Source organism: Seriola lalandi, unplaced genomic scaffold, assembly GCF_002814215.2.
Source record: "Seriola lalandi dorsalis isolate HSWRI2012SDOR001 ecotype SW California unplaced genomic scaffold, Sedor1 jcf7180002054934, whole genome shotgun sequence".
Lineage (NCBI taxonomy): Eukaryota > Metazoa > Chordata > Actinopteri > Carangiformes > Carangidae > Seriola > Seriola lalandi.
Genome location: NW_019525486.1, coordinates 503819 through 515526, shown reverse-complemented (window position 1 = coordinate 515526; position 11708 = coordinate 503819). Strand labels below are relative to the sequence as shown.

Below are 11708 nucleotides of genomic sequence, written 5' to 3'. Positions count from 1 at the left end.
GAACATAAAAAACATCGAAAAGAAAAAAAATTTCAAAAAGTAAAAATGCGACAGGTATAATTTACGACGACTGAACACAGAGGAAAACACTGAAAGCGAATCTGTAATTGAAAGAAAACAGTGAGATCCTTCAGATGCAGTCGGTCTCTGGATGATGTAGAAAGTGGACTTGGGGGTTAAGGAGCAGGTCTTCTCCCCAGACGCTCTCACGACGGGGTCAGAGGGGTCACCGCCATGGGGGACCTCGCTATTCGCAGAGAGGAACAGAAACAGCCCTCGCCTCCACCCCCTGCTGCGTTCTGGCCCATAAACTGCATCCTACATCGCAACTCAAGCCAAAACCAGACCGCTGTCCATCACAGGCAAAAAAGCCTGATGGGAAAAAAAGTAATGTTTCCTCCTGGACACAACAGCTGTTTTCCTCTGAGAGCGAGAGAGAGAGAGAGAGACAGAGACAGAGAGAGAGAGAGAGAGAGAAAGAGAGAGAGAGAGCACAACACACAACTCCTCTCTCTGCTTTTCTACCTGCTCTGAAAGCAGCCTCCCCACTGAGGGAGAATAAAAGCTCAACGATGGACGAAACAAAAGGAGAAGAAGGGATTTGTAAAGGGATTCAAGACATGTCCGCCCTCCTTTTTTTAGTGGCCCTGATCCTTTAATTGCCTACTGTAGATTTCCTTTTCATTGTTGGCACAGGCATTACAGAACATCCCAGTGTAATTTATATAGTTTTAAACTCCAAACCAACCAGCGAAGAGATAAATCATATTCAGTCCTGTGTTCACAGCAGTGCTGGGATGTAACTGTACTCAAGTCCAGTTCTGAGTTACTTGTACTTTTACTACTACTTTATTCTGCTTTATACTTGTACTACATTACATTTCTGAGGGAAATAAAAAGTGATGATCTTATAAAATATGATGCATTTTTAAAGATTAAACTACCTAACAGTATATTAAGCAGTTAAATTCAGCTACAACATTGAAAAGCTGCGTACACATTAAAGCATCAGTAATAATAATAATAATAATAATAATGATCGATACACACTTTCCTGATAATATTCAAGTATCTAAATGCTTCATTTTTACATGTAATGGAGGATTTTTACTGTCCGGTGCTGCGACTTTTACTTAAGTAAAGAATCTGTGTACTTCTCCCACCACTGATTCAAACAAAGAAAAGACAGAAAATAAAAATGAAGCTTTGTGTGTATAATACTCCTGATCCCATTCCCATTGCAGAAGCAATCAAATCAGAACCAGCAAGCTAATCTAATTTACCGCCCTCGTGTGGCGGCAGCAGGCCATCGTCTCTGAAAGACACCTTGACTTCCATCAGTTGAGTCTTGAGCAGCAGAGAGGGGGAGCAGCCTTGTGATGGGCGACTTGTTAGCTACAGCTAGCAGCTAGCTAAACTGCCCTTGACTCGGCTTCCACTGTTCTGAGATCAGATATGTTAGATTAAAGTTAACAATGCTACCTCTTAACGTGTGCGTGCCATGTCATACACACGTGCAGACGTGCAAACGTGGAAACTAAACTTGTGCGTTAGAAAATTACTTCAATATTAAAAGTAAAATAACAGTTCTATATATAGAGGATACTGTAGATACATATTGTAGATTCTAGGTAAATTTAGTAAAAATGTAAAGAAAGTGTATTTTCTTAAACAAATCTTCACTGTTAAAAAAAAGAAAAGAAAAGGAAGGTAAAACTTTGCAAACTGACGGAATTCGTTTAAATGAACTTTTTGTTATAATAAATAAACCAGCAGTAACGGAGGCTGTGATGTGTTTTTGTTCTAACTTCTCCAACAGGTCGACTTGAGCTTGCGGGTAAGTGATTTACCTCACACAGAAACGAGGAATAAAACCCAAAGTTAAAATTGCATTGACATTTGACTTCCTCTAAAACTTACTTCACAACCTGTTTCTCCTGGTAAGTCCACTTAATACAGTTTAAACAGGATGGCTACAGGTCTGAATTCCCTGAAGGGAAAACAGATGGAAGATTACAAATACATGAAGTTGCGTCGTGTCCATCTCGGAGACGGATTGGGATCGAGAGCGGCCGAGAGAGGCTTGGCAGAACCTCACAAATCACATTTCACTCAAACAGACTGAAACATGACAGAGGTTTCTATCAAAGCCGCATGTCGAGGGCACCTATTTTTCACTGTTTCCATTTCTCCTCATTTGCCCCTCTATACGCTACATTTTAATGGACTCTGTAGGAAATCCATGTGGGACAGATTACACAGTGGAAGGAAGCGGGTTTGATCGTCTACAAATAAGCACTACGGCCAGACAGCAGCGGCTCCCAAAGTGGAGATCTCAGCGAATCAGCTCACACTCACTTGGTTTTTGGGCAGAAGGTACTTTGTTAAGGGGAGTAATACAAAAAGCCACAAAGACTTTTCTCCGCTTCTTCGTTGAGCTTCATGCACTCAGGGAAGACGCAGAGGCTCTTGTTCAGTACCAATCAGAGCTCTCCGCTGAAGCAGCTGAGGTCGACAGGAAGTGCCTTGCTCAAGAGCAGCTCAGTGAGAATTACAGATGCTTTCAGGGCTGTTTCCAAGTGAGGTACATGAGGGACGTAACAAGAGGCGTTTGTATCGTATCAATTCAGAAAGGGAATCCATTTGCCATTTTTTCAAAAGGAACAACACATGTGGTGCGATGAGGAAAGGCAGCGTTGATCCGTCCAACACTTTAGTCCAGAACAGCTCATATGTCTCAGAAAACTATTGGACGGTTTGCCATTAAGTTTGTTCCAGACATTCAAGGTCCTCAGAGGACGAATCGTAAGGAAGTTGGTTATCCTCTCACTTTTCATCCACCAACAAATTTCCACTTCGTCTCATTCGTCCAACTTCGTCAGCTAACTAACTTTAACTAACACGCTAACATGTAAACAAACTATTAACGTGTGAAAGAAGCATCATTAGGATCTAACCCCTGCAGACAATGAAAATATGTTGAGGGGGGCCGAGAGACAAGGAGAACGGGAACGACATGCACCAAGGAGTCGAACCGGAGGTCGAACCGGCGACCCGCTGCTCAGGGCATCAGCGCTCACCTGGTGCAATTCACTTAAAAGCTTCATTTAAAAACGAATTTTCACCTGCTACATCAACAATAAAAGTTGAGCCAAAAGATATAAATTTTAAACCCAGTTTCTATTTATCATTGAATCAAATCTTTTTACACAGGAAGATGATTTCCTTTAACATTTTCTCCCACAGTAATAATAAAGTGCCACATGATCACAGCTGATTCTGAGTACACACTACGAGACCCTACCTGACACACCTGCCTGTAAAAGTTGCTTTAGATACAAACAGCTGCCACTTAAAGCAGAGTAAACAGTGTTTTCATGCTGTTGCAGCCTGACATGAATTTCTCAGAACTTCAAACACGGACAAAAATAAAAACATGAGACATCGGACATCTGCAGCTCAGAGACAAAAATATCTGCATTGACCTTCAGAACAACAACGGTCAAACTCTACATTAACCAGACTCATTTTGGCTGCTGTTGATGGACATGAAGCATCGAGCAGATACGTTAAACACCCCAGGGTGCATTTTGTGCCCCTGGTGACTGTCTCCCAGCCTTCAGCGGGTTAACGTGGCAGAGCCTCGCTGCTCTCCAGCGCAGCTGCACTCGTGATTGAAATGAAAACAAGGCAGAATGGCTGCTGTCAGACGTGTGATATATGACCTGTAATGGGATGTTTCCAGAGCTCCCTCTCCATATGGCTGCCTACAGTCCACCAGACCTGGCCTGAACTGTATCGGAAAATAACTCTGAGCTTTTTGTTTTAACCTGACAGCAGCGAGGAGCGGAGTGGGTGGAGTCTGCTACATCTGGACATTGCTAAATTGGTGAAAAAAAACTAGAGCAAATATTTGTTGTTTGATCCAGAGCACTACTCCTGCACGGCTCACTTATTTGTGAGTGAGTGATACGCTAAACACTGGAGTACTAAACAGCTCAGCCTGTAGTTTTACTGGATTTTCTTTTAGTCTTTAAAAGAATTCGACTTTCTGTTGCAGAAATATAAGAAGAAACGAAGCTCCTCATCATGTGACAAATCTGTACAGTAAAGGAAACTGAACGTACTGAGCCTGAAGCTGAAGTGTGAAATGGATTTACTCCTTTTAAAACAAATCTCAGTTTTGTTTAAGGTAAATCTGTAAAACATAAATAAATGTGCGCCTTATTTACACTGGCTATAATAATCTTTTAATAAGCACACATTATGTATCACATTAATCTGAAAGCATGAGACAATGTGAAAGGTGTCGCTCGTGACGACAGAGAATTATGAGTCAAAGCTGCAGCTCTGCTCAGGTTTCATCTCATTGTTTAAATGTCTGGACCACGACTTCACTGTTCTGGTTCACTCTCACCGCTCTCATTGTGTCGTTTTCTGCTGCAGCAGCAGAGAAAAGCTCTAAAAACCCACTGTACGTTACCTGATAGCGACTAGCTGGTGAACATAGTGGAGCATGTAGCAGCTAAAGAGCCAGATATTTCGAAAACCCATTAACTGAAAGCAAAGCTACGAGAGAGTGGATATCAGGGCTGCACACTTAATCCAAATATAATTCAAATCCCAATATGGCCAAGTGCAATATCCAAATCGCAAGGTAAAATGTGTCACATTGTTGTGCATTGTTAGCACCATTAGTGTTGAGGTGTTACGGAGACGCCCCGGCCAGTTGGATATTCTACTGTTTGCTAACGACAATAACTTAAAAGGTGATAAGTCAGCGCTGTGCCGCCAAGTGGCCCAAAAAATAAAAAATAAAAATCAGCTATTGAATGTTTAAATAAATAAAAAAAGACGGGTTAAAGGATGAAAGAACATGACATGCACACACACACACACACACACACACACACACACACACACACACACACATGCACAGTGTATACAGCCACAGTTACTACACCCTAAATATACTTTAAGTCTTCTTAGAGATACACATGAAACACATGTACACACACAGTTCTATTAAAGTACACACCTTCACCTGCACGTACACACAGAGACGTGCACCCTCACACATACAAACGTGCAGAGAGGACTTCCTGTCTGTTCATTATGAGCAGATATACAGTCTCTGTGCTGGGGTTGTTTGAGCAGACTCAGGAAGGATACGCTGAGCAGGTTAACGTCCCACAAGAGAGTCAGTTTAGTGCCGGCTCTGTAGCACAGCCATGAGAAATACCGCCGTCACACTCCCACACACACACACACACACACACACATACATACATACACACAGCCAGACGAAACACGTGAAACTTCAGTTGGTGAAAGTGTAGCAAAACTCAAAGTGGTCTGATTACATGCCAATTTAGAATGATACAGGTGTTTAGAGGTTTTCCTTTTCACATCTGGTATTTGCACTCATTTACCATGCGTCTGCTCGAGGGTCACATGTAAGGTCCGCAACGACTCATCCAGACCATTACGCCTCATTGAAAACACAAGACAAATCCCTGAGAGTAACCATTTTCATATCTGTTCAATTCACTTCAGACCACAGCAGCTTGGCGCCACTTCAGCCTCAATAAGAGAAGTCTTCACCTCATCATTAACCACATATCCCCGGGTGGCTGCACTGGCGGACCTGTTGCTAAAGAGCGCGCAAGTCGATGGAAATTTGGAAGGCAGGGTGGCGGGCATGAGTCCAACATACAAAGAGGGTGGAGAGGACAGGAAGTTACATTTACTTTTATAAAATCAAGCCCCTGTTTGTGTTTTCATGGAGCAAAGAGAAGACGTTTGTGTCCACGGTGGATTAGTTCAATGGGATTTCTCAGAGAAGCGGCGCAGATGGATGAGTCTCCGAGGGCCTGTAAGAGGTGTATCTTTACCCTGACTCCTCTCATTCAACGGGGATATTTATAAAAAACATTCCTACTGTAGAGTCTGAAGCCAACTGCTCTTGAAGCCATTCTGTGTTCCTGCCACATGTGGCATTCTGGGTAGGAAAGTCTAAAGAGGCACTAATCAGCGATGCCAATTTGGGGTAATGCAACACAAATGGTACAGCTGTAATCAGCTCAACAAAGAGGAAAAATGTCCCATCTCTGCCAACCTGGTCCAAGGTGTTAGCACAACAAACAGACTAAATGAAGATCTACTGCCTAATTTAAGTTTATTTGACTAAAGACGGTGAAATGCTTCAAAGATAATAATTCAATAGAACGGTGCAAGGACAAAAGGACGCTCTCCAAAAAGCATGTGAGCAGCTGAACTCGCTGCTCCAATAAAAGAAAATATCTGTGTCGGGTCAGGACCTCGGTCAGGAGCGGATCAGTCGCCTTAAAGAGCAGCTCAAAAAGAGACTGTGGATGTCTTTGCAAGGGAAGTCTCCTGAGAGAGGGAGAGTGAGGTCTCCAGCAGTCAGGTAGAATATACGGTTCACAGCAAAGTCAAAAGGGCAGTATGAGTCTGATAATGTTATTGCTCCACAAATGTAATAATTTCTCTGTTCAGGAACAATAAAAAGCTCAAGTCAATGTCAAGAAAAATGTCATGTATAAGAAAGGTTCCTATTACAGTTTTCAGGCATAGTCATCGTCCTAACCTTCTGCAGCTGCCCGCAACGATTATTATCTACACACTCAACCATGCGGGAGCTGCCTTTGCATTTCAATCAACAGCAAACACCTTGGAAGGTTTCTGCTGCGGGAGAAAGCAGGAAAATATGTTGGCTATCTGACTGTCGGCGTGTGTTGGAAGGAGGTGGAAGAAACAGAGCAAACCATCATCAACGAGGAGCCACACAAAGTCAGCGCGACTACAGAGACGGTTCAGATTTTGAGAGGCACGCGGCGGGTCCACATGCCAGCCGAGGTTACGTCATTGTGAGGTTTTACAGATGCACAATGGAGTTTGCGGAGCCTGGCACTAGAAGCAGGCAGTGGGCCTTAAAATGTGGTTTAGGATATGTTTTAAAAGGAGAAGACGACCAAACAAAAGTCTGTGGGAGCTTAACATCAAGCGCCAAAAAAGAAAAAAGCATCGGCATCAGCAAAAATACTGACCCTATTTCAGAGACCAATCCAGTTTAAATGTTTCCTTCTATCCTAATAAAATCATGTTTCTGCTTTTAAAATGTAAATTGAAGTTATTTATATAAGGTAGCACGTTTCAATTTTACCCAGTTACACTGCACTGGCCTAACCACCCGAAGCAACTAGGGTTCAGGGTCTTGCTCAAGGACAACTTGATATCATAGACTATATATAAAGATGGATGTAACCTTCGTGATGTCACTCATAGGTCTCTGAAGAGCAGTTTTGAACCTCAGAGAGAGTTACTCCACCGTTGCCATCTTGGCGGGGGCCTGACTCCGCCCCTAACACCCAGCTAATCCAAAAATGGGCAAAGAGAAGGGGGCGTGTGCGGGGCTGAGACTTCAGTGCTTCGGTGCATGCTGGTTTTACACTCAAAGAGGCCACGCCCTCAATTATACATAACTTTAAGCCTCAATAAAATTTAAACAGGTGAGATATATAAAACTAAAAAAAGGAAATTAGATATAGAGACCAAAACAGTTTTTTGTGCCAGGCTGTAAACATTTTTATTTCTGCTGTAAAGTTGGACATTTTAACATTGAAGTCTATGGGGACTGACTCACTGTTGGAGCCAGACTCTAGTAGTCATTAGAGGAACTGCCTGTTTGTGTTGGCTTCATTTTTCTGCTTGATACGCAGAGAGGAGGTGGATGATCCCAGGCTCGGGGGGCGCAGACCCTGAGTTGACGTATCATATCACGGGGTCCAGAGTTGGACCGGTGCATCCCGATCCTCTCCAAAGGAATAAATGAGCTTCTCGTTGCACCTCGTCAACTGATTCTTTGTCAGTGTAGATAATATTGATGGGCGGAGCTCTAATGCATGTGATACCTTAGTAGTTGGGCAGCAGGGAATAAGATCAACGTTCAGCCTTTTGTGTGACAGTGGCTCTTCCCACCCACTGTTGCAACATCAGATCTGAAGTCTGTCCAAACTTGTAACCCCCTATGTCTCACAAACCCTGGCAGCGGGAGACATTTTCCAGCTCACTTCTGGCGAGATACTGCAGCTTCAACTGTTTTGATTTTCATTTTACTACAATATCAGACGTGTGATTATTAGCCAGTAAGCCAATGAGCGTGGTGGAGAGAGAGAAATTAATAAACTGAGTGGAGAGTGATGAAAGCTTGCACTGGAATCAAGGTTGCTAAATTAATATGCTAAGCCTTCAGTCAGCACTCCACTGATAGATTTTACAGTAAAAATCTTTGACTTATTTATATTTGAACTTTATGAAAGTCTTTTATCATTCGTAATGTTTTCAATTTGTGAGCAGACGTCTTCTGGAAATTGGCGCTGGAGTTCTGTGAAATCAGCTTTTTAGAAGAATGGAGAAATGATACTGTGAGAGAAAAAAAAAAAAAAGTAAGCAGAAGAATCTTTCGCCAGGTTCAATCAGGTTCACATGTTGGCTCGGAGGCCGTATCATAAACTGGACGACTGTTGTGTTTCACCCATGAATTAAAGCACAAATAGGAAGACAAATTCAAAAGAAAGTCAACGCTGGCCACAGAAACGAACCCTCAGGAAAAGCCAAACTAAATACTGCTAGAAACCCCCCCAAAGGGCCAGTTGCTGTTAGATTTCCATAGCTTTACCTGGCAAGTGGTTTGACAACATAAACCAAGCGGTTACTCTTTGACGGGCACGATCCCCTGCACATTGAGTGATAATATTTCACACTGTGTACGGTCGACCACCCCGCTGTTTACTCCAACGGAACAGTCCTACCCAGCGTTTCTCTTTCAAATCCCTCCACTTTCTCCATGGGAGGAGATTTCCTTTCCTTTCCATTCCTGCGAGCTCTCAGATGATGTCATGCTCACAGAGTTTCCATAGCTCCAAACAGTCCTGTTAACCTCAGCCTCAGCTTCTTGCTACCACACATTCCTGCTTCAAAAAGAAGAAAAAAGGAAAAAAAAAAAAGAGGCCGCTGACCTCTCACCTGAGATCTGGAGGGTGGAAACGACACTCTCAGATAACGGCGAGCTCTCGCTGTGTGCTGTCTTATCTGCCGCCGTCCGCTCACGGCTGGCGGATGGCGGGAAAGGGAGGGTGGGGTGGTATTTGCGGTTATAACAGAGAAGTCAGGTGATGTGCTGAAGATAAAAACCACTTGGTGCCTTTGTGTTTGACATGAACTTCATAATATTGTTCTGACCTTCTGCATTTGTCTTTCCCCTCACAGTCTGACAGACAGGAGCTCCTGTGAGATTGGAAAACACTATCAGCACAGAGATGAAAAGATGGAAAATCCAATAGGGTTTGAAAACAGTTTAGACGGCTTCTTTTTATATTTCGGATTCAAATGGATTACATAGATTTAGATTTTCTTCTCATATGTCAGACTTGCATGAGCTAATACGCCACTTCTTGACCTCTTTTATTACAAGGAAACATCTCTGTCATATTGTACATGGTGAATGCTAAAAGCTTCTTGGGCTTTTTTATTATTCTGTTTGGGTTATTTTTGATTTATAACTAAAAAAATAAAAAAATGGAAAACTGACAGAAACTCTTGGAAAAAAAAACAGCAGGATGCCAAACTCCATTTTTTTGTCCTGTTGGATTTTAACCCAGGAAGTTAAATCTAAAATGTTTTCCACAACAGGAATCCCTGAGAAGCTCTCGCTCTTTCTCAACCGAAGGCAGGCAGGTGTATTTTTATGAGCTCTCCTCTTAAATTACTGTGACTTCACCAGCGGTTAGAGGCCGATGTTCTTTTTCTTTTTTCTTCTTTTTTTTTTTTTTTTTAGAGAAACGCTGCTTAATTACTCTCGAATACAAAGCGTCTACGTTCATGTTTCCCTGAGCCTTCAGGCCAAACCAGGGGCCCACACACTAACACAACCACGTGTTACATCATCACCCCACCCCCCACACACACACACACACACACACACACACACACACACAGTAATATGTGGACACACAGACTGAATAACACCAGGCGTCATAATGCAATCAAGTACAACAGCTCTGCAATAAAAACAATCTTTGTGAAGCTAACGAGATAAATCAGCGTCAGAGAGGTGCTGATTTAAATAACTGCTGTTTCTATGTGAAGTTGACAACTTCACATATATAAAAGGTGAAAATCTAGGTTTGCATTTAGGTGACATAATCTGGTGAAAGGATTGACAGAAAACAATCAACAACTATTGATAATTGATTACTTGTTAGAGTCATTTGTGATGCAGAGAGGCCTCTGCTGCTTTTCTGTTTTATATGATTGTAAACTGAGTGCAATGAGCTTTTTTCTTTGTATTTTGTGATGTTTAATAGATTAAATGATTAATTGAGAAAAGGATTTCCAGAATCAATAGTGAAAATAATGATTAATCATGTCCTCTGAGGCTTAGCGTGGCTAACAGGAGCAATATTAGCACAGTCTGCAGACTGGAAGGCTAAAAAATCTAAGCAAACTAGACTCTGGTTCTGGTTCTAGTTAAATGAGTCGTCTGAAGCTAAAACTGCTTTAAGGCACAAACTGTGACTTGGCAGGAAGCCAACAACACTACAAGCTGCCAAACAGCGTCATATTGATATTGTTATATATTTACTACTGCGTGTGGTCTCAGTGGACAGAGGCAGCTGGACTTTATGTGAAATCGCCATGAAGATCTGAAAATGATAAAGACGCCAAACAAACACGGATCACTACAGGTAAAGGTAAGGTACTCTAACCAATCACTTCACTGAATGTAAATGTAGTCGTCCTCTAAATACAGCAGAGTAAGACAGTAGGAAAACCTCACCCGGGTTCACTCCAGACTCATGCATACGCTCACAACTGATCCGACACCAGCGGGAACTAAAATGACCTTGAGCCAAAGGGTACGGTGGCCCTGAGAGAAAACGCACATACACATGCATGTGAGTATCTGCAGCGCACGTGTTGTGAAACTGATGAAGATGTTTTCTGAAATTTGTCTGTTTACATGTTTTTTCTCAAGCTGCGGTCATGAAATAAAAGAGCAACATAAATGTTACACATCTATGAGATTAATACTAGTATTAATTTAAAAAAAACTGTGGTTATAAAATCAGCTGCTATTTGTGATTGAATCTGATGACCTTTAGTATTAACCGCAGTTAAGAATTGCAGTAATCTAGGAAAACTGTCACCATTACACAATTTGCACTTATTTTTCTACTGTAAAATGCTTATGTTGTGCATCTATGTTAAATAATGAGTCTGGCTCATTCATCATTCTCATTTCTTCATTCTGTATCGCAGCGTTGGTTTGGTTGTCTTTGTCCGATCCGAGGTTACGAAGAACACAGCTATAACCTCACACAACCCTGCCCCCCCCCCACTCATTCACACACACACACACACGGTTACCAGCCCCCGGTCTCGTCTGCTGTGCGGCAGCGAGGCCTTCATGTGAGCTGCACAGACGTGGGTTCGGGTGGGTGAGTGGGCGGCTGGGAGCGAGAGGCAGCCCTGGTTTACAGGTCAAGCCTGCAGCTTTACAAGGGAAATCTCCAGAGCCACTATAAATACCACTGTGAGCTTTAAGGGTGCAGTATATCACACCACTGGGTTTGAAGGACCACAAACCGACCTAGTTTTTGTAGGGTTTTTTTTTGTAGTCCCCC

The 11708-nt window shown here is 42.5% G+C and overlaps 1 protein-coding gene across 1 annotated transcript in view; it reads right to left on the bottom strand.

The window, feature by feature from the left end:
• The window catches only part of agmo (alkylglycerol monooxygenase), a 46845-nt gene that overhangs the window by 1285 nt on the left and 33852 nt on the right, over positions 1-11708 (bottom strand). The window lies entirely within an intron of this gene.